The sequence below is a fragment of the Phascolarctos cinereus genome, unplaced genomic scaffold, assembly GCF_003287225.1.
Source record: "Phascolarctos cinereus isolate Bilbo 61053 unplaced genomic scaffold, phaCin_HiC Scaffold_2;HRSCAF=192, whole genome shotgun sequence".
NCBI classification, from domain to species: Eukaryota; Metazoa; Chordata; class Mammalia; order Diprotodontia; family Phascolarctidae; genus Phascolarctos; species Phascolarctos cinereus.
Window position 1 is genome coordinate 143,998,378 of NW_027555625.1, and position 22,815 is coordinate 144,021,192.

At 39.6% G+C, this 22,815-nt stretch overlaps 1 long non-coding RNA gene across 1 annotated transcript in view; it reads left to right on the forward strand.

The window, feature by feature from the left end:
• LOC110210100 (uncharacterized) overlaps positions 1–22,815 on the forward strand; it is a 100,652-nt gene that overhangs the window by 24,016 nt on the left and 53,821 nt on the right. The gene's annotated exons all lie outside the window — the stretch shown is intronic.

Here is a 22,815-nt window from a genome sequence, read left to right on the forward strand (position 1 = left end):
CCTGCTTCTGTTTCCCGGGAGTTATTAGCAAATGTTGTGTTGCTTGAAGCTGCATTCCAGGTTTGCTGGTCTTGACCAATACTGCCCACCTTGTTCGTGACGGCATAGAAGTTGCAATGATTAAATCCTCCAAAAATCATCTCTGGGAGGGGAGGGTGTGATAGTCACCAAACCTAATACCAGTCTAATCTGAACAACTTAATCTTCAACAATGAAGAGACATCATTTACTGACTTGTGTATAGGTTATATCTCCCCACTAGGATATAACCTCCTTGAGGGCAGGAACTATTTACTTATTTTTGGCTTTGTATCCCCAGCAGGTGGCACATAATCTTGCATATGGAAGGCATTTAGCAAATATTTCTTGAGTTTAAGAATAGAGAATAGAAATCCTTCTCTAAACTGGCATAACTATATTGGGGAGGTTATCTTTGATAAGCATAAATCTGAAGTTAACAAAGCCTAATTGTATCCATTCCTTTTAAGTCTGTCAATCAATCTTCTCTTTTCAGGCTGTTCCTCAGAATAAATAAAGTATTTAGCTCCCCAAAAAAGTACCAGAAATAATGGGCCTCTTTTTCCCCTTTAAATCAGCATCCCATACCGTGTTAGTCTTAGAAAGCAGTAATATATTCAAATAAGCACTATGTGTTTCAGTGAATAATTTATGTATTCCACTGCTATTAGCTAGATAATTCTCTTTCTGTCACTTGCTGTGACAGAAGAACCATCCTTAATATAGTCCCACACTAATTGATGAGATTGAGGGACAACTTCCACAGAGTCAATAAAATGAAAGGAAGAGAGTAAGAGGGAAAAATAAATTGTTCTATGTAGAGCTATTTAGAACTATCTTGGAATTTGTGGGGAAAGGTGAGATAAGCAATAAAATGTCTGATATATAAAAAAAATTAAATGGTTGTGCTTGTGTTTGATATGTGTATTTGTTCAATTCTGTTGTTCCTTATAGGATTGAAGATTATATGAGATTAAAAAAAAACAAAACCCAGTTTTATACAATCACTGATGGTGGGTAGAGAAAGGATACCAAACAGGAATGAGGAAGAGAGCCTGCTGAAAGTCTGTGCTCTGTACGAGGTTTATTGGAGGACATATAAATGCCTTACAAATTCTAATTCATTAAAAACTCACTAAGCCTAAGAATTCCTTTTGTTTGAAATGCAGTGTGGTATAGTAGAGAGAGCACTGAATTTGAAACCAGAATGACCTAGTCCATTGGGGAAACTGAGGCCCGAAGAGATTAAGAAATTTGCCACAATTCATTCAATGACAAATCCATCATTCTTTCCACTGCACCTGGCTGCCTCCAACATCGTCTCTTACCAGCCCAAGATCACATTCACTTTTTTTGGCTCCTACATCATATTGCTAAGTTATATTAAGCTTATGGTCCATTAAAACTCCCAGATCTTTTTCAGAACAACTGCTGCCTAACTGTGCCTCCTCCTGATTGTCCTTGTGAAAGTGATTTTTTGTACTTAAGAGTAAGACTTTACATCTAACCCTATTGAATTTATCTTATTAGTTTCTTATCTCAGTTTCAGCTCAATGTTCTCATTTCTCTTTTGGGATCTTGACTCTATCATCCGCTGTGTCACCTCTCCATCCCAGCTTTGTGTCATCTGCAAGTTTATGAGCATTCTATCTATGCCTTTATCCAAGTCACAGATAAAAATGTTAAAGAGCCCAGGGCTAAGGAAAAAATCCTTAGCATAATCGAAGAATTCTTGACATGTTGCTATCACACCATTGGCAACTAATCTGAGTCTGGCCAGCCAGACTCAATCCATCAGTTGTATTATTATCTGGTCCACACTTTCCCATCTTCTCCACAACCATAGTATGGATATTTAGTCAATCAGTCAATAAGCACTGATGAAGCATCACTATGAGCCAGGCACTGTACTGAGTCCTAGAGAATACAAAGAAAGGCAGAAACCTGGTTCTTGTCCTCCTGGAGCTCACATTTTAATGGAGGAGTCAACATGCAAAAAATTATGTATATGCAAGGTATGTGTAGGATAAATTAGAGGCAATCTCAGAGCAAAGGCACTAGCATTTGGGGGGACCAGGAATGCCTCTTACAGGAGGTAGGAATTAAGCTGAGAAGGAAGCCAAGGATGCCAGGAGGATGGAATGAGGAAAAAGAACATTCCAGGCATGGGGGACAGAGGGTGAAAAGATACTGAGTCAGAAGATGTAACATCTTATGCAAAGAATGACAAAAAGACCAATGTCCCCTCGATTGTAGAGTACCTAATGAGAAGGAAAGTAGAAGAAGACTGAAAAGAAGGCAAGGAACCAGTTCGAGATGTCCAAATAAGCAGTTGAAGATGTGAGAGTAGAGGTGAAAAAAAGAGGTTAGAGATGGATAAACAGATCCGAGAATCATCTGCATAGAAAGGACCATTTATTCCAAAAGAGACGATATCACCAAGCAAAATAGTAGAGGGAGAAGAGAAGAGGACCCAAGACAGAGCCTTGGAGGATACCCATAGTTGGTGGGCATAACCTGGATAAAGTTCCAGCAAAGGAAACTTAGAAATAATGGTCAGACAGGTAGGAGGCATTTAAGAGATCATCAGTAACTTTGGATAAAACGAAGTTGAATGATGACGTTGGAAGCCAAACTAAAGAGAGTTAAGAAGAAGACAAGAGGAAAGGAAGTAGAGGCACCAATTGTAGATGGCTTTCTCAAGGTATTTAGGCACAAAAGGGAAGAGAAATTCAGCTTTATATCCAGTGGGGATGGATGGTTCAAGTGAGGATTTGTTAAGATTGGAGAGACGTGGACACATTTGTAAACAGCACAGAAGTATCCAGTAGATGGGGAGAGATTGAAGATTAGCGAGACAGAGGAGACAGTCTGCTGGAGAAGACAGAATAGAATGGGATCATGTGGGGCATGGAGAGCCACGTTTTCATCTAAGATAGAGGCGAAGGCAGATGTCGGGTTGACACCCCAATGATGTAAGATGAGAAAGAGGGCAGAGGAGGGAGATCTTAGACAATGGCCTCATTTTTTCAGTGAAGTATGAAGAAAAGTATTCAGAGGGCGGGGGAAGAAATGCCATGAAAAAATAGGTTAGAAAAGCCACTATGGTGAGTTAGATGGTGAGTTAATAAGGAAGGCATAAAAGGATTGCTTTGCCACAGTGAGGACCCAGTTGAGATTGTGTAACATAAATTTGTAATGGACCCAGTCAATACAATTTCATTATTTTCTCCAGCTTAATTCAGCATCATGTGAAAAAGAGTGAAGGCAGCAGATGATGGTAGTAATCCAAGGTCACAGTTTGGTAAGGCATGATCAGCAACAAGATAAGGAGAGAAGAGATTCAATTGTAGAGGATAGTGTAGAATTGAAATGGTTCACTAAGGGCTCTAGATAGAGAAGGGAGGAGTGTGTAGCCAGGGCAGGAGTAATGGCCCAGCGAGCAAGGAGTATTCCAACTGTACAACAACCGGTGAGTTGAGGAGTACGAATGAGAATTCAACTGGTACTAGAAAAGGTAGTTAGGGATGCTGCATATTTGGGAGGGAGTCAGATCTCAGTAAGTTCCACAAGATGGAAGGAGTGAGAAAGGAAAAAGTTTAAGATAAAGTAAATTTGTTAACTAAGGAATAGAGATTCCAGAGAATACATTTGAAAGAGTAGGTAGGAGAGCAGCTAGGTGGCACAGTAGATAGAGCACTGGCTCTGGAATCAGGAGGACCTGAGTTCAAATGTGGCCTCAGACACTTGACACTTATTAGCTGTGTGACCCTGGCCAAGTCACTTAACCCCAATTGCCTTGCCCCACCCCCACCCCCCAAAAAAAGAAAGAGTAGGTAGATCTGGAGTGGTATATTCAGGGAATAGGGTTGAGTGGGAGGATAGTAAGGGAGTAGGCTGTGGGGATGGAGGATAGAATTTTCTGAGGGTTTAGAATCACTGGAATTGGGAGAATATGATGGGTCAGGACTATGGTAACCACTGGGGAATGAGTTCAGGCAAATTATTGGTGATTGGAGAGAAGTGCACTGAGGAAGGCAGATGATTAGACTTTTCATGGCCCTTCCTGGATGTCCAACCTTTTGGCTGGTGGTAATGTTGAAACTGGATAGGGTCAGGAGGCCTGCATCCTAATAGATAAGAGTAGGTGAAGATACAAACTGGGGAGGCCTGATTGAAGGCAGGAGCTGGTAAATCAAGATGGGAATAATCCAGGAATAGCACTAACGAAAAGCCTGGGACAAAGACAAAGGACAGAGATCTCTAGCTAATTCAAAGCACCCTTTGAGTTGATGACAAAGGCTGCAAGTAGGCAAGCTGGATCCAGGATGACGATAGCTTGAGGGACCAACTGGGGTAAGTGAAGTTGTTTTGGTATTTGTTCATTTGTTTGTTTGTTTAGGATGGGGAGATTTGGACATGTTTAAATGCAGTGAGAACAAAACCTGTAGGCAAAAAGAGACTGAAAATTGGAGAAAGGAGATAATTGAGGATGCTGTCTGATTGAGATGATGGGATCATGTTGGCCTTAGCAATGAGAAACTGGAAACCAAAGGAAAGTAGGACAGAATGGAAGGTAGTGTTAAGGGCTTTTAAGATAAAGAGAATGGGAGAAGAGCGAGCTCTGGTAAAAAAAAAATTTTTCTCAGCAGATTAAAAAGCAAGGTCCTCAGTTGAGAAGGAGCAGGGAAGGGAGATGTAGAAGACTTGAAGATGGAAGAATTCTTTCTATAGCTGAAGAAATAGTTCATCTGGGCCAGGGCATTTGAATTCCCCAGGGACAATGAGCTGCTCTCTTACAATCTTCTTGGTCATCTTCCATAACAACTCTCCATTAGTCATTTTTGTTTTGTCCTTTCAAGTGAGAAGGTCATTTTCCTTGGCATCTAAAAGAGAAGCAATATAAGAACTGAATAGCTCTGACTTCTCTCTATTGACAGTTATCATCATTCCATCCACCCCAAGCAAATATCCAGCCCTTTTTTTGGCTCTCCTTTTTCTTACAAAAGAGCTTTTGAAAAATACCCTTTTTGTTGTGAGCTTTTCTTGGGAGCCTCAGTTCATTCTGAGCTTTAGCATTTTTGACACTGTTTTTACAGAGCCAAGCCACATTCTTAAATTCATCCTCTGTTACTTGGCCTTGCTTTCACTGTCTTTCTTTTGTAAAGCTAAATAGGTTAGTGAATTCCCCTACTCATCCATATTGGTCTTTTCAGATAAATCTTTTTTTTCCCTTCTCATTGGAATTGTTTCCCTTTGTGGATCAGAGCACAATACAGTAATACTAGACCATGTTTCCATATGCCCAGTAGTTATAGGCTTAAAGTCAAGCATAAAAAGAACCTGAGCCAGTTGAACACAAAAACTTCCTCTTTGGGGGGTGGGGAGGAAAGGAGAGAGGGAAGCGAGGGAGAGGTACTGTGGATTGAAGTGGAAATAGCACTCCATCTAGGTCCTAGAGTTACAGTCACCTAGACCTTTGATTTACTCTATTCATTTGACCTCAGGTAACAGTTTATAGCACGATCCAATACATAAGACTTTTTCAAAGACGCTTATAACACAGGAGAACCCAAAACAAACAAGGAAGCCATCCAGGTAACCAAACTCCCTAGATCTACACTATTTTGCATTAAAAGCTTCAACTTCACTCTCTTGCTCTCTTTCTTGTCAACATCCTCACCTCTGTAGTCACATTATCAGGGCCAATTTTGGAAATAACAGCCTCAAGACCCAGGGCACCCAGGTAGCATAGTGCTGGGCCTAGAGTCAGGAAGACTCATCTTCCTGAGCTCAAATCCAACTTCATACGCTTCCTAGCTATGTGACCCTGGGCAAGTCACTTAACCCTGTTTGCTTCAGTTCCTTCATCTGTAAAAATAAGCTGAAGAAGGAAATAGCAAACCATTCCAGTGTCTCTGCCAAGAAAACCCCAAAGGGGGTCACCAAGAGTCACTGAACAACAAAATATGTAGCATCCATGTCTTCAACTTCACACAAGGAATTTATGCTGTTACTTGATTTGTTCACGTTCTTAATACCAGCTTTATCATTTGTAATCTTTATTTTCTATTTAAGCCCATGAAGCTTCCCTTCTCTCTCTTCTAGCTCCTACTTCGAATCAATTTTCCTAGTGAAAATAATCCCTGGGTTACTATCAAGGGTATACCAATACATAAGCCATAGTGGATATATTGAAAACATCATCTTAAAGGCATTTTAGAGGCCAAGATAAGATTTGACCATTATAGCATTTCCTCTCAAAGTGCAATGTCTTCCCTTAGATATTGAACATCTTATAAATGCTCGATTTACTTTTTGTCTAGTACCTATTTTACCTATTTGCCCTTTTGTTTTATTTTTTACCCTTTGTTTTATTTGGGGCTTCAAAATTAGATTGGTTCCGTTTATTTCTATTGGTCATTTCATGCTCTTTTCTTCTTACTCTAATTTTGGCTTTGGGCTTCAGTTCCTACTGTTTTACTTTAGAAAGAATAGTGGTTTGGAATTTTGCATTTAAATGGAACTGGCTTTTTCCAAAATGCGTGTGTGTGTGTGTGTGTGTGTGTGTGTGGCAATGGGGGTTAAGTGACTTGCCCAGGATCACACAGCTAGTAAGTGTCAAGTGTCTATGGCTGGATTTGAACTCAGGTCTGCCTGACTCCAAGGCCAGAGCTCTATACACTGCGCCACCTAGCTGCCCCCCAAAATCCTTCTTTTAAGCAAATCTTTACCAAGCCAGTGCCCAATGCCAAACATACCCGTAGGGTATGTATGGAAGCCTCTTACAAAGTGCTTGTACCAAATTGGCAATCCTGAAAATCAAAGGAGAGATTTATAAAATTGAAAATAAAAAAAAACTTTGAATTAAGAAGTAAAACTAGGAGCTGGTTTTGGGAGGGGGGGAGAAATAAAATAGATAAGCCATTAGTTAATTTGAATTTTAAAAAGAAAGGAAAAAACCCAACAAATTACCAATATCAAAAATTAAAAGGATGAATTCACCACCAATGAAGAGAAAATTAAAGCAATAATTAGGAGCAATTTTGCCTAATAATATACTAGTAAATCTGACAATCTAAACAAAATGGATGAATATTTTTTACAAATATAAATTGCCCAGATTAACAGAAGAGGAAACAACCCCATCTTAGAAAAAGAAATTGAACAAGGTATCAATGGACTGCTGAAGAAAAAATCCCCAGGGCCAGATGGATTCACAAGTGAATTCTAATAAACATCAAAAGAACAATTCATTCCAATACTCTTTAAAAAAAATAAGTGGAGTCCTATCAAATTATTTTTACAACACAAATATGACATTTACTCTTAAACCAGGAAGAGCAAAAACAGGAAAAGAAAATTGTAGACCATTTTCCCTAATAAATATTGATGCAAATTTTTCAAATAAAACACCAGGAAGAAGATTATACAACATATCAAAAGGTCATATACTATGACCGAGTGGGATTTATACTAGGACTGTAGGACTGGTTCAATATTAGGACAACTATCGGCATAATTGAACATATCAGTAACAAAACCAATAGAAATAAAAAGGTTATGTCAATAGATGCAGAAAGAAGTTTTTGACAAAATATAATACCCATTTTTATTTTTAAAAAAAACCTAGAGAGCATAGGAATAAATGGAGCTTTCCTTAAGACGATAAGTAGTTTCTATCTAAAACCATCAGCAAGAATTATCCATAACAGGAATAAGCTAGAAGCATCCCCAGTAAGATCAAGAGTGAAGTAAGAATGTCCATTATCGCCACTATTATTCAATATTACACTAGAAAGGTTAGCTATAGTAATAAGAGAAGAAAAAGACCTTGAAGGAATTAGAATAGGCAACGAGGAAACAAAACTATCAGTCTTTGCAGATGATATGATGGTATATTTAGAGAATCAACTGAAAAACTAGTTGAAATAATTAACAATTTTAGCAAAGTCCCAGGATATAAAATAAACCCACATAGATAATCAAATTTTTATATATTACCAACAAAGTCCGGTAGCAAGATATAGAAAGAGAAATTCTGTTTAAAATAACTGTAGACAATATTTAGGAGTCTACCTGCCAAGACAAACCCAAAAACTATATGAACATAATTACAAAATACTTTTCACACAAATAAAGCCAGATCTAAACAATCAGAGAAATATTAATTGCTCATTGGTAGGTCAAGCCAATACAATAAAAATTGACAGTTCTACCTAAATTAATTTACTTATTCAATGCCATACCATTCAAACTACCAAAAAGTTATTTTATAGAACTAGAAAAAATAACAAAATTCAAGAATACAAAAGAATGTCAAGAATATCAAGTCAATTAATGAAAAAAAGTGAAAGAATGTGGCCTAGCCATATCAGATCTCAAATTGTATCATAAAGTGGCAATCACTGAAACAATCTGGTTCTGTCTAAGAAGTAGAATGGTGGATCAGTGATACAGATTAGGTGCATAATACACAGTAGTAAATGACCATAGTAATCTAGTGTTTGATAAACCCAAAGAACCAAGCTTTTGGGACAAGAACTCACTATTTGACAAAAACTGCTGGGAAAATTGGAAAACAATGTGGTAGAAACTAAATATAGACCAAAATCTTATGCTGTATACCAAGATAAGGTCAGAATGAATACGTGATTTAGACACAAAGGTTGACGGCATAAACAAATTAGGGGAGCATGGAATAGTTTACCTATCAGATCTACAGGTAAGGGAAGAATTAAGGACAAAAGATAGAGAGCATGTTGAGATGTAAAATGAATAGCTTTTATTTTATTGAATTAAAATTTTAAAAATTTATTTGCACAAACAAAACCAATGCAAACATGATTATAAGAAAAGCAGAAAGCTAGGGGAAAAATTTTTTACAGTGAATGTCTCTGATAAAGGCCTAATTTCTCAAATATATAGAGCACTGAGCCAAATTTATAAGAATACAAGTCATTCCCCAGCTGATCAATAATCAAAGGATATGAACAGGCAGTTTTCAGGCAAAGAAATCAAAGCTATCAATAGTCATACAAAGTGCTTGTAAAGTTCCCCTGGCTTAGGGATATTTGCTTGGGAATTGTGCTATTCTTGTCTGTCATTAGTTCTCCATTGTAGCTATTGGTGAAAACACTAAACTTCTTATCTTTACCTTCCTTGGTCACAGTATGTTAGAGCTGGAAGGAATTTTAGAAATGATTTCTAATCCAACTGATTCATTTTACAGATGTGGAAACAGGACTGGAGAGGCTGTGCGATTTGTCTAAGGCCATAAGATTAGGCTTTTAAAGTGTCCAGAGAGATCATTTAATCCAAACCCTTTGAACATAAGAAAATTGAGACCCAGAGAGGCAAGGTGACTCATATAATGTTACAACCAGCTAACGGCACAACACAGACAAGAATCCAGATCTCCTGATTCTCAGTCTGATCTTTCCAGTTCATGATATTTCTGTCTAAGCAGATACAAACATTGTGTTTTAATTCACAGTGATCAAGCCAAAATTTGCCACCATCACACAGGAGATGTTTCCTGGCGTCAAGCCCAGAGGCAGCTTTCAGGTCTCTAATCTGTATGGCAGGGCAGTTAAGAGGCACTTTGAGAGGAAGAAAATATGCCTACAAGGGTAAAGTGCATAGTCCAAGCTATCAATGCTTTACTGGGGAACAAGTCAACACTGGGGTAAAGAAATACACAAGGCTAACTAAACAAGAGTCATGAAATTGAGGACAGAGCCACGTTCAAAGCCCAGGAGAGGTCAGCACAAGGCATTGGCGACAGCAGTTCATCTTACTCACTATTTCTCCCCAATACACTTTCTTCTGATATATAGCATAATAGCTATACCCCCTCCTCACTTATCTGTATCCATGCTGGGCCAGGTCTAGGATTCTCCAGTACCCTGAGAGGGTTAAGGGAGCCTCTTTTCTCCAATTGTTAGACAAAGCCCCCACCATTTTGTTCCCTCCCCTTTTTAGGGGCTGGTGACTGGTACCCTATTGCCATTTAATCACTTAACATCAGATTAGCTTTTACAAAGGAATATTCACTTCAAAGGTATAGTAATAAGAAACATAAAAACATTTCCCCCAAAGTCTTCTGGCCTAATTCCCTCTGCACTACCTTCATCTGAAGAGAAAGGGAAAGGGAAAGGAATTAGGCTCACACCTTAACTCAGTTCCTACACTCCATTAGTCTCAAGTTCAAGTCCAAAGTCCCACTGAGCTAGCATCATGGACTCTGATTCCTTAGGGCTTTGCTTCTGAGTTGGCAGGGTATCCAGCCTGGTTGTCCGGGTTCCCAGATCCTTGCAGCCTGAACTGAGGACCCAATTTCCCAATCCTAGAATTGTAAAGGACAAACAGAACAAGACCTGAGGCCCGTTTCAGGCCAATGCAGAATGCCTAGGTGTGTTCCAAATCTCCCCTTTCCCAGAAAGAGTTCGCCTACTGTCTTCCGTTAAGAATATTCCATCTTAGTTGAGTTGGGTATGTGTCAAACCATCATCACACATACTTACACATATATGCATACACATATACATAAACACATACATTCATACATGTGTCCATGTATTTTGTTGTTGTTCATTCACTCCATCTCTCCAACTCTTCATGACCCCGTGAAACATAGCATGCCAGTATTGTCCGTGGAGTTTTCTTGGCAAAGATACTGGAGTGGTTTGCCATTTCCTTCTCCGGTGGATTAAGGCAAACAGAGGTTAAATGACATGCCCAGGGTCACACAGCTAGTGTCTGATGCCAGATTTGAACTCAGTTCTTCCTGACTCCAGGCCTAATACTCTATCCACTGAGCTATCTAGCTGTGTGTATACATACACATATGTATATGTATGTATATGTGTCTGTATATACACATATACATATTATATATAACATATATAATATGTATATGGTCACAGTATAGAAAGGTAAACTACTCTGCCTAAAATTATTCCACAAGTTGAGTTAAACATGAAAATTGCCCAGAAACTAGTGTTTTGAAAATGGTTAAAGATATAAGATTTATGAGTCATTATTGCAAGGGAAATGTTGTTTTAAAAGGCTATAGCGTCTGGGGGGCAGCTAGGTGGCTCAGTGGATAGAGCAGCGGCGCTGGAGTCAGGAGGACCTAAATTCAAATCCAGCCTCAGACCAAACACATGACACTTACTAGCTGTGTGACCCTGGGCAAGTCACTTAACCCCATTGCCTAGCAAAAAGAAAAAAGAAAAAAAAGGCTATAGTGTCTATAAACTGCTACTGGGTTATCTAGAATTTCTAATAAGGACTCCAGGAGAACCAATAACTCTTCTACTTACTATCACTATGACTTTGGTCAAGTTATAATCTCTCTAGACCCCACTTTCCTCATCTATAAAATAAAGGGCTTGAATTAAGTCCATTCCAGCTCTAAATTTATGATCCTATAATCCTATATTAATCATGAAGAAGTGTTCATTCAACACCCTGCCTTTTCTAATCAAAAGAAGTTATTTACTAAAACAGTGACCTAAGTATTAATAACGTAATTAACAGATATGATATAAATGAGGTGGAGCCAAGATAATGGAGTGATAAGAAGCAGTACTAGAGAGCTTCCCTCCACAAAACTCTTCTAAACAGATCTAGAAATGCACCAGACTGAATCCTGATAGGGAAATCCAGAAGACGCCATGGTGAGTCATTTGTCCAGCCCAGCTTGGAGACACACAGGGAGGTCCGCAGACACTGGAGAGGGTGTCTAGCCAAGAGCACACCTTAAGCAGAGCATCCTAACGTCCAAGGAGAGGGTATACACCAGGGCAAGGGGAGGGCTAGTCACATCCAGAGGCTGTTCCCCGTGATGGGGCACTGTGACAGGGACAGGTGCCAAATGGCCACTTTTTCACCAATTACTCAGTTCTGGGTCACAGATCCAGGTCGAACTGGGAAGGACACCTGAGCAGGGGGGTGATGTTCCTGGGTAGGGAGGCCCTGTGCAGCGTACTGAGAAAGAAGAAAATTCAGAAGCCAGCAGCAGTAATAATGTAGCTCTGACCCTGTAAGGCCCAGAGTCTCATTTCTATCATCTAGCCCAACCTGCAGAGGAATAACCAGGGAAGAACAAAGGAGAGCCTATAGTTCTGCCACTCTGAACCAACAGCTTTTCCGCTGGCTGAGAGGGGTAGAGTCCAAGAGCATCTATTCTTGTTCGGACCCAAACCCAGGTCTGGAACTAGCAGAGCTCAGACCAGGAGAGCAACAATCAGACTTTGCCCTGAATCAGACCATTCTGGGAGTACTGCAAGCTTGCAGGTCCCTGGCCCGTTCCTGAGATTCTGGAATAACGTAACAGTCAATACCCCCAAGAAAGCAGTAGCAGGACCAGCCCAGACCTTCCCTTCCAAAGTGCCACAGATCACAGCCCTAATACCACATTTGAAGTCAGGAAAAATGAGAAGAATGAAGGCTGGAAGAATGAGGAAAAAATAATAATCTTCCCCTTCCCTCCTCCATAAAGAGCTATTGTAATGGCAAGGAAGCTCAAGACACAAACCCAGAAAAGGAGAATGGAGTCTGAAAAGGATAGAGAGCTTCTGGTATAATTCTAGCCACCTGATTGTGTTTTTCTAGGTATCTAGCATATAATAACTTTTTGCAAACTACAGGAATGTATGCACAGTGCCCACCACTTTATTGCATAATCTGTGTCAATTTGGACTCACCATTATACGACAGAGCACTGGACTAGCTCATTTCTTCCCTCTTCTGCTGACTTCTTTGGATTCTGTCTTGCCTTCCTAGACTTATGACATCTGCCTAACCTGTTCATACTTTCTTCCTAACAATGGTGTCCTCTGTCAAATGAGACATGAACTCATTGACTTCTATGATCCTTTCTAGTTCTAAGACTCTAAGTTCTATTTTAAATTGTTTAAATTGTGTTTTTCTCCTGACTTACTTTGGATCTAGGCATAGATACATGCCAACTTCCAAGATAGGACTATTAAAAGATGTTATTCCCAAGATCGCTAAAGCTATGTTTATGGAGATCTATGAGATTAAAATGATACCAATTTCACTGGCCCATAGATGACCCAAATCACATATCCTGGTTCAGAGTTTCTGGTTGTATTAATCACTACCCAGCAGAACACCTATCCTAGAGTGAACAGAATCCTAGAGCAGGGACCTAGGCTCAAATCTCATCTCTGGTATTAGTTTTGTGACCTTGCACAAGTCATTGAACCTCTGTGAATCTCAGTTTATTCCTGTTAAATGGAGAGAATAACAATAGTAGCTCCCACTTCACAAGGATGAATGTGAAGGAAAGTATGAACCTCAAGGTTCACGAAAGAAGAAAAATCTCAAACTAGATTCTCTCCTGCTGCTTTATGTTAACACAGACACAGCCACGAAGCTTTGATCTAACGCAGTCAGTCATTCTCCTGTCCCACTGCCCTCTCATCCTAGCAGACCATCTCTTTAGAGTTTCTGAGTACTTTGCAGGTATTGCTTAGTAATCAGTGATTCCCGACAAACTTCCATATATACTTCCTCTTCCTCTCTGATGCTACAGCCTTCAAATAGCTGGACCTAGAGGTGAATGGGTACAAATTGGGAGAGATGGAGCATTCCTGTTAATGTGAGGAATTAAATTGTGGCTCTAATAGCCTCAGACACTGAATTTTAAAAAAATATTTCCATTCCCCCTAGTTCTCAAAATGAATTACAGACTTGAACTGAGTGAGGCTAACAATCTGTCAGGAAAGAAAAAAAAAGATTTGCTACATTAAAATATTTACCTCCACTTGTTACTGTCTGAATCTGGAAAAGCATACCATCACATGAAAACATACACAATAGAGCTGTAACAAGGGCAGGGTGACTGGGGCATTGGTTCAATATGTAGAAATTCAGAGAGTGCTGATAATACTGACAGCCCCTTAGCAGCAAAGAAACAACCAAGCTTAGCGTCTAGTTAGCAAGAATAATTAGTTTAAAGAGGAGGCTATCCAGGGATGTGCCAGCAAATGTTTAAGGAATGGCTCTCAAAAAACAACAATCCTCAACAGTATGCAGAGGATATATTTTTAAGTTGAATCTGCATTATTGATATTTTCTCCATTACTTTCTTAAGTCTAGACAGTCAACAAAATAATAAATCAAGCCCTGATTTGTAGTATTTGCTGATTTCTGAGATGTAAATTCTCACAATGAAAATTTAACCATTGGCTATTGTGAACCAGATCAAGCTGATTTCACACAGTGAGCTCTTCATTTTCCTAGCAGCCCACCACTTCCCTATCCCACAACTACACAGCAATCAGGATTTGAATTCATGGCCCTTGCACTACTTGCCTCAGACACAAAGATTGTTAGTTACAGCTCTGGTACACAGAGTCACTTAGAGTGATGGGCACAGTAGCCTGAAGTTCTAGGATTTCAGAATGTGAAAATACAGAAAAAGACCAAGTCTTATGGGACAGAGTCACGTTATTAGTGAAATGTATGCTGAATAAGGAGGTTGAAGAATATAGGTTCTAGTCCTAGCCTAGGAGTTAGAGAGGCAAGAGCTAGCTGTTTGATCCTAGACAAATCATTTCACCTCTCTTGGCTTCAGTTTCTCATCCACGATAGAAGGAAGCTGGAATAGATCTCTTAAGGTTTCTTCTAGCTATACTCTGTCTTCAATTCTTCAGAGATTCATAGATATAGATATAGATAGATAGATAGATAGATATACATACATACATATACATTATACACACACACACACACACACACACACACACATATATATATATATATATATATATATATATGTAGAGAGAGAGAGATGGATGGATACATCTTCCATTGACATGGATTCCAGTCCCTGTGTAACTTAGTAGACAATTTTTAAGAGTTTGGCCAAAAAATTTATCGTTCCACAGCAACCACAATAGAGATCTCTACCAATTAAATTAGGATGGTTCTAAGACAACAGACATACAGTCTATCACCTGGCCTCAAAATCTTTCCAGCTTGGTAGACCTGACATAATATGGTGCTCTACTGGCTGAGAAAAAAAAGGTCACCTCTACACTCTCAGATGTTGGAATAAAACTTTATGATTCCAGAAAAATACAAAATAAAGCTAGATTTTCAAAAGAAAAATCCATGAGATTTTCCTCCAAACTATTCACTGGATTTTATAGGACAGATCTTGTTGACAGCCACAGTATTTCTAGGAGATGCACAGGGAGGTGATCTAGCAATCTCTACTTCATAGGGAAAGAAAGAGAGAAAGGAAGAAAGAAAGCAAGAGAGGGAGAGAAAGAGGAAGGAAGAAGGAAGGAAGGAAGGAAGGAAGGAAGGAAGGAAGGAAGGAAGGAAGGAAGGAAGGAAGGAAGGAAGGAAGGAAAGAAGGAAGGAAGCAGGGAGGGAGCATTTACTATATGCCTGGCACTGTGCTAAGTCCAGAGAATACAAAGCAAATACAAGGAAAAAAAAAGTTCCCTCCTCTCAAGAGGCTTACAATCTAAGGGAGAGAAGGAAAGGTTGTTGTATAGTTGATTAGTCACGTCCCACTCTTCATGACACAATTTGGGGTTTTCTTGGCAAAGATACTGGCATGGTTTGCCATTTTACACTGCTGGTAGGATCTGAGGCCAGATCTGAACTCAGATCCTCCTGGTTCCAGGATCAGCACTCTTATCTACTGTGCCACCTAGCTGCCCATGAGAGGGAGAAGAATGCATAAAAGGAAGCTAGAAAGCAGAAGAGGATACCTGAAAAGTTGAAAAAGTCTGGAGAGTCAAGAGTGGAGGTAGGATTGATGTGAGCATGAGTGGCCTTGGCACCTTCTGAAATGGTGGTGCAGATCACGAATTCACCAATAAAAGGAGAGGGCCAGAGGGTGAAGGCACCTCCATGGTGAGAAAACTGCTGGGGAAGTGGTAGAAAGATCTGGGGAGGCAGGAGAAATCAAGGCACTTGGAGTGCCTATATCTGAGGCTACACACAGAGTTATGGATAATTTTATACTTCTAGTCCAGGAATCAGTAATCCACTGAACCCATGCTGCCTCTCTAAAGCCAGTGCCCATAAACAATACTTCTATGCTTCAGTCAGTCAGTAAGCATTTCTTAAGTGCCTAGTATGCACCAGGAGCTGTGCTAAGCACTAGGGATACAAAAAGAGGCAGAAGACAGCCCCTGCCCTCAAGGAGCTCACGATCTAATGAGAGTGACAAAAAGCAAAGAAATACGGACAAACAAGCAACTTACAGCTTAAATAGGGAATAATTAAGAAAGAAGGCACTCATTGAAAAAGTCTTCCTGTGGAAGATGAGATTTTTGTCAGAATTAAAGGAAGCCAGGGAAGTCAGTAAGTGAAGATGAGGAGAGAGAGCATTCCAGGCAGGGGAAGCAGCCAGAGAAAATGCTCAGAGCCAAGAGGTAGAGTGTCTTCTTCATGTAACAGCAAGGAGGCCATAGTGTCACTGAATCAAAGAATATGTGGTGAGGAATAAGATTTAAGATAGGCAAGGAAAGAGGAAGCTTTGAGGATTTTGTATTTGTATCATGTAGGGAGTTAACCAAGTATGTATGGGTGGGGAAGAGGAAAGGAGAGAATGATGTAATCAGATCTGTGTTTTAGGAAAATCACTTTGACAGCTAAAAGGAGGATGGACTGGAGTGGGGAAAGACTTGAGGAAGGCAAACCCACTAGCAGACTATTGTAATTGTTTGGGTGTGGGGAGATGAGGGCCCGAACTGGAGTGCTGGCAGTGTCAGAGGAGAGAAGGGGGCATATTCAAGAGATACTGCAAAGATGAAATCAACAAACCTTTATTGTTGTTGTTTGTCCCTCATTCTCAAAGAGGACCATGACAGCAGGAAGGTGGTACCGTGACTTGCAAGTGAATTGGAATTAAGTGTGGGAGGGCTGTACAAAGTCACCAGACTCACTTTCTCCTCCAGAGCCATCTGGGTCCAGTGGTGAGACACAGATTAGGAAAGCTGGAGATAGCCCTAGATGCAGTGGGAGACCTTGGCCTTTTTGAGTCAAGGTCTTTCCCAGGTCTCAGTTTTACTGAGGCAATGCCCATTCAATGATTAAAGCTGGGTAAGAAATGAGGCAAAGAGTGGCCTCTTTTACTTAGTCAAAAAAAATCCATCTGGGAGGGGAAGACTCTCAGGGTTTCTAGCCAAAACAGAAACAATTGCTATTTGCATTCACTCTGAGCCATCAGACCCCAAACAGTGACCAATAAGTGGGGCTTGGGATGAGAGCCATCAGGGAAAATGACCTGGGAGACAGCTGAGGTTCAAGGGATTGGAGGCCACAGTGTGGATGAAGAGAAAGGTTTGGTAAAAGAAGGCAGAGGGAGAGCCAATACATTATGGTCAGATGAGGGGATTTCCAAATTCTTGAACATGGAAATGGTACGTTTGTGGGTGATGGCAAGATCAAGGGTATGCCTGTGCCTGAGGTAGGGAGTAGGTCATGGAAAGTGAGTAGGTTGAAGAACTCAGTAGTTAGGGCATAGAGAGTCAATATGTATGCCAAAGTCCCCTAGTATAAGGGCAGGAGTTGGGGAGAAAAGAAAAAAATGAGAACTGGGTACTGAACTCATTTAGGAAGGAAAGAGAATGACCTGGGAGGTCTGTAGACCAGAACTGTCAGGATTTTGATTGGGTAGTAGATATGAAATGCAAGAACCTCAAAGAAGAGATTACTGAGTGATGTAGACAGGGAGAGAACCTGGAAGTGGTGATGAAGAACAGGAAGTATAGCATCTCTGTCACCTCAGACAGAAGAGGGGAGTATGTGAAGGTGTAGCCAAGTACTGGAAGGGGTGGAGAAAGAGACTTTAATCAAAGGAGAACCAGGTTTCAGTGATAGAAGACGGAAGTAATGGGAGAGAAAAAGATTTAGGATGAAGGAGAATTTGTTGCCTATGGAACAGGCTTTCCAAAGGCACAATGGAAGGGCTGGGTAGCATTTAGTTGGAACTTTGGGTGGAAAGGTTAAAGGGAATAGAAATAAGAATCAGGTGGTGGGGGATGGGGGCTGTGGTTTTGATAGTAATCTATGGGGGTTCCAAATTACTGGGATGTGCAGAGTATGAGCAGGTGTGAGAATGTTCATCATTGAGTTCATTATTGAGCATAAGGCACCACTCCTCTTCCCAGAATAGACTGAAAATCAGTGTAGAGACCAGTGCAGCATGAGATGGAAGGGTCAATCAGTTAAAAGGGGGGGGGCCACATTTCACTACTCCTCTTTTCTCAGAAGTTCACAGATTAGGCAGAAATGGTGCCACTAAAGATAGAAGTTCCACTCCCCACTGACTTTCCTCTTCCTCTTCTCTCAAGGGACAGGCACAGTGAGAGATGGAAGGTCCGGAGTCAAAGAGAAGGTTGCTCCTCTTTGCACCAGAAATTCTCCACACCAGAGAAATCAAGCTGGTAGCAGGAGGTGGAAGGTGGCTTATGTTAGCACAAATGCAAGTCAGGCTCTAGCAACCTTCTCTTAGGAGACATCTACCGCAGGAGTCAGTAAGGCTGTTGGTCAGAGGGAGTTCACATTCCTCTTCTCACATTCCTCTTCTCACCTGGGGCTAGAAATCAAGGGAGCAGAGTAGATGAGCATCTGTGTTCTCATGAATATGAGTGCTCCCTCAAAAAGTCTGAAGTCATCCCCATTTTTCTTTCTGGGAAAGTCTTCTCTGTGTCTTCCTGTAAAGGATATGCAAGGTGGCTTCTAGGTCTTTTAATTTTCCATCAGTACCAGCAACACACTAGGACCAAGCAGCTGTTATATTTCTCTCTGGATACATAGCTAAAATGAACAAGGCATGTGTAAACAGATAAGCCTTCTCCCCATCCTATTTGCAGAGAATATGAGGGAAGAGGGGGGAAAAAAGGAGGAGAGGAGCAAGAACAAGGAGAAAGAAGAGAGAGGAGAAAAGGAGAAGATAGAGCTCGCTCCAGATTCTGGAGGCAGTATTGCTTCAAGGCGTCAAGGAGTGGGACCCAAGCCATCACCCAAGCAGCTCCAGTGGAGTCTCAGTTCATTTCAATAGAGTGATCTGAAGCAGAGACTATAACCAAATAACACAGGGACAATTTAAACAAGTCTAAAGACTAATTGCTTTAATAAGTTTTAAAGGTTGTGTATCTCAAGAGCCAGCTGCAAACCTGCAGCCAGCAGCAGACATCCATAGCTGGCTCACAGCATAAGCTGCTTGAAGTTCATAACATTATCCTATCAACGTGAGCAGAGAGAAACTACTAAAACACTTCCATTTCTATATTGCTTTGGAAAAACATGTCAGATATTCATGGGGTTTTTGTTTTTAGCAAAGTGGGTTAAATGGAATTAGGTTCTGGAAATATTACATTGGTCCTCTGAACATCTCCTGAAATGAGGTTCATCGAAAATTACAGCTAGTAAGGGCTTTGCAAATGACCTAGCCCAACTCCCTAATTAAAGAGAGACTTGGGCAGTGAATTGGGTTGGATAGGGAAAGGGCATGAAGAGAAACAGTAAATTGAAGTTGTTTTCATTTCCCAAACCGTTGCTTGTTTTTATCTAACTGATCAGTTTGTCCTGATCATTTTAAAGGATGTTACAGGGGTAATGGGGAAGTCCCTGATTAATTTGGTTAGTCTTTCAATCCACTTGAGGAGATTGAGGACCCAAACCTTTGTCAGAAGGGTACTTCCCATGGAGATACTATAAGCATACTCTCTAACACCTTGCTGAGAAGACACTGAGGACTCCTCTAATGGGTTCTTAGTAACTGAAGCTGCCTCAAGCTGACAGGAAATGGAAATAAAGAGGTGGCAGGGGAAAGATGGGGACATACTCTTGTCAGAAGAGCCCCCTTTCCCGATGGTCAATAAATGCAAGTTGTGAAACAGCTCAGCTTTCTTCTTTCTTGACCTTGCTTTCTCTTCTTTGGACTTTTAAGACAGTGCTGCAAGGGTTAAAGGTGTGGAGGAGAGATTTCCCCTCATGGAAAATAGTGACTGGCAGGAGAAACACTTGGGAATATGCCTGTGCTTTTTCTAGGTGACCTGAATGGAAAGTTCAAGGACTTCAATTTCCTTGCTGCCTGTTAACTTCTGCCTTTCTATTTCCTGTCCTAACCATAGGTCAGAGACGGGAGTTTCCAAGAATGAATGTTTCCATGCCTTTGGGGCAACTACTCCATAGGTTTTTCTGATTTTGAGAGATCCAAAGTTCAAGAACTCTTAAGTGATCAATTTCCTTAGGAAGGAATTTTTCTCTTCATCTAATATTTAAACTGCATTGATGTCCCAACTTTATGTAGCAATGCCTCCTTTTTGGATTAAAAAATTGTCCTACTTCCCCATTCCTTTTATTAAACAATGTTGGCAATTTTTTTCATTAAATAATGTAGCTCACTTTATTCAAATGAAATTAAGAATTGATTGTAATTTTACTGCATAAATATTAAATTTGCAACAAAATATGTAATAGATTTTTTAATAAAAATCACTTACTATTTTGACATTTATAACATAAAATAACCATAACATTATCAGTGTGATGGATGACGTTGGTTTTCAGCACAAAGTTTTTCAAAACATAGTGTCATTAATATTACTATTCTTTTTCAAGAATTGGTAATTGATATTTTTTCTAACAGCTACAGTATTTTGCACAAATAAGTTATTTTGAACAATAGTAAAGTTTGTGCCAATTTGTTTGATAAACTATAGAACACTTTTTTGTATCACTTGTAGTCAAAGCATAGTATTTTCAGGTTCAAACATTTACTTCAAAGTACTATCATAAGACAAGTCTGTTAACCATTATTGTTCATATGGAGCACAAAAAAAAATGTTTTTACTTCTTTGTGGAAAATGAGTTCCTTATTCATATTTAGCAGTATCTAGGTCTTTAAAATGAAATAAGAATTGCTTTGTATACCAACCAAGTGATTAGTAAATAAGTCTTTGTTTTCTTATATTTCCTGTAAGACAGATATTTTGATTTTAGGAAACATATCAAAATAATACTTCATAACTGTATCATCTTAGCTATTTTGTATAACTGTAATTGCTTCATTTTCCTGATCAGAATATGAATTTGTGAACCTGGTCATAATTAATTTAAAGTGTTGAGACTTTTTTTTCCCAGCAAAACATCCAGCAAATACACATTTCAACAGGAAATTTTTGTTAAAAATGATTTTGGTTCATCTATTATTATCACTAAGAAGAAAAGCAGCCTAATCTTTTAATTTCGATGTCATTAGAAATACTTAAACACAAGGAAACCAGAATGTCTCTCAATAGTATAGAAATTCTCGGGGGCAGCTAGGTGGCAGTGGATAGAGTACCGGCCCTGAAGTCAGGAGGACCTGGGTTCAAATCCAGCTGCAGACCAAACACTTGACACTTACTAGCTGTGTGACCCTGGGCAAGTCACTTAATCCCAATTGCCTAAAACCAAAAAACAAACAAACAAAATAATAATAATATAGAAATTCTCTGTACTCTGCCCCCATGTAGCCACCCAATTTTACAAAGAGCCTTCCTTTTAATGAGCTGTTTTTTGAAGTTAGTCTTATAATAACTTGAAAATTCTATGCAGAAAGAAATCATATTTCTTGATACAACTAATTGTGTAACATGCATTATGTCCAAATTCCATGAGGGCACACATTTTCACTAGTGCCTATTGACCTGCACTTTGTCCTAACATCAGTTGAGTTTTAGCAATACAGGGTCCAGTGCAATTTTCCCACATTGTATCCTTCACTGAAATTTTCTCTTGACATGGCATTGCCATCAATAGGTTTGCAAAGTAACAAATTTCTAATACTAGTTTCAACCACATATCATAGAGTCATATATAATTAATGAGCATCTGTTGCTTCATCCATTTGTAATGAAAAAAATAGAAAATTTTAATCTCTCAATTGATTATAAAGGTCTTCAGATGGATGGATAATTCTCCTTCCCATGGTATTATCTATAAGTAGAAATCAATTTAGCTGCATAGGATTTGCATAGAATTCGCCAAGTACCATTTCAATCACATCAATTGTTTCAGGTAACACTGACATTTTTCTTCTCAAATGAGGCTTCTTACCCTAAGCAATTTTATGCCATTATCATTTGGAATTTATCCAACCTATATTTAATCAGCTTATAAAAAACTCTAATTAAACAAACCAACATGGAAAATGTTGGGAAAGTTTAGAAAGCACAATGGCATCCACGCCAGCATTCCATCTGTAAGCTAACCAGATATTCCTCAGGCTGGTAGAAAAAGTTATTCTTCACACAGATAATCATATCATGATACACATCTGGGTGTCATTATTATGTTTATGCAGCTCTTCTTATATTTTAATTGGATTCATCATTATAGAGCAATCAATTCCCTTCTTCCATGTGGATCATCACCCATACATATATGCTTTCCTAATCCTATGGGTATCTTGTCCATGTCTTCCCCAAAAAACCCTCCCCAGAGGATCTAGAAGCTTCCTTTAGGTCTCAGGACTCCTTTATACCCTAAAAATCATTTAAGTCTCCTTCATTCTCATTAACATTATTGAGGAGGAAGAAAGGGAAGGGAATAAACATTTATTAAGTGCCTACTGTGTGCTAGGCATTATGCTAAGTGCTTTTCAGATATTATCTCATTTGATTAAGAAACCCAAAGAGTTTTTGTTTATACAGGCCAGAGGTGGGGAACCTGCAGCCTCGAGGCCACATGTGGCCTTCTAGGTCCTTAGGTGTAGCCTTTAGACTGAGTCCAAGTTTTACAAAGCAA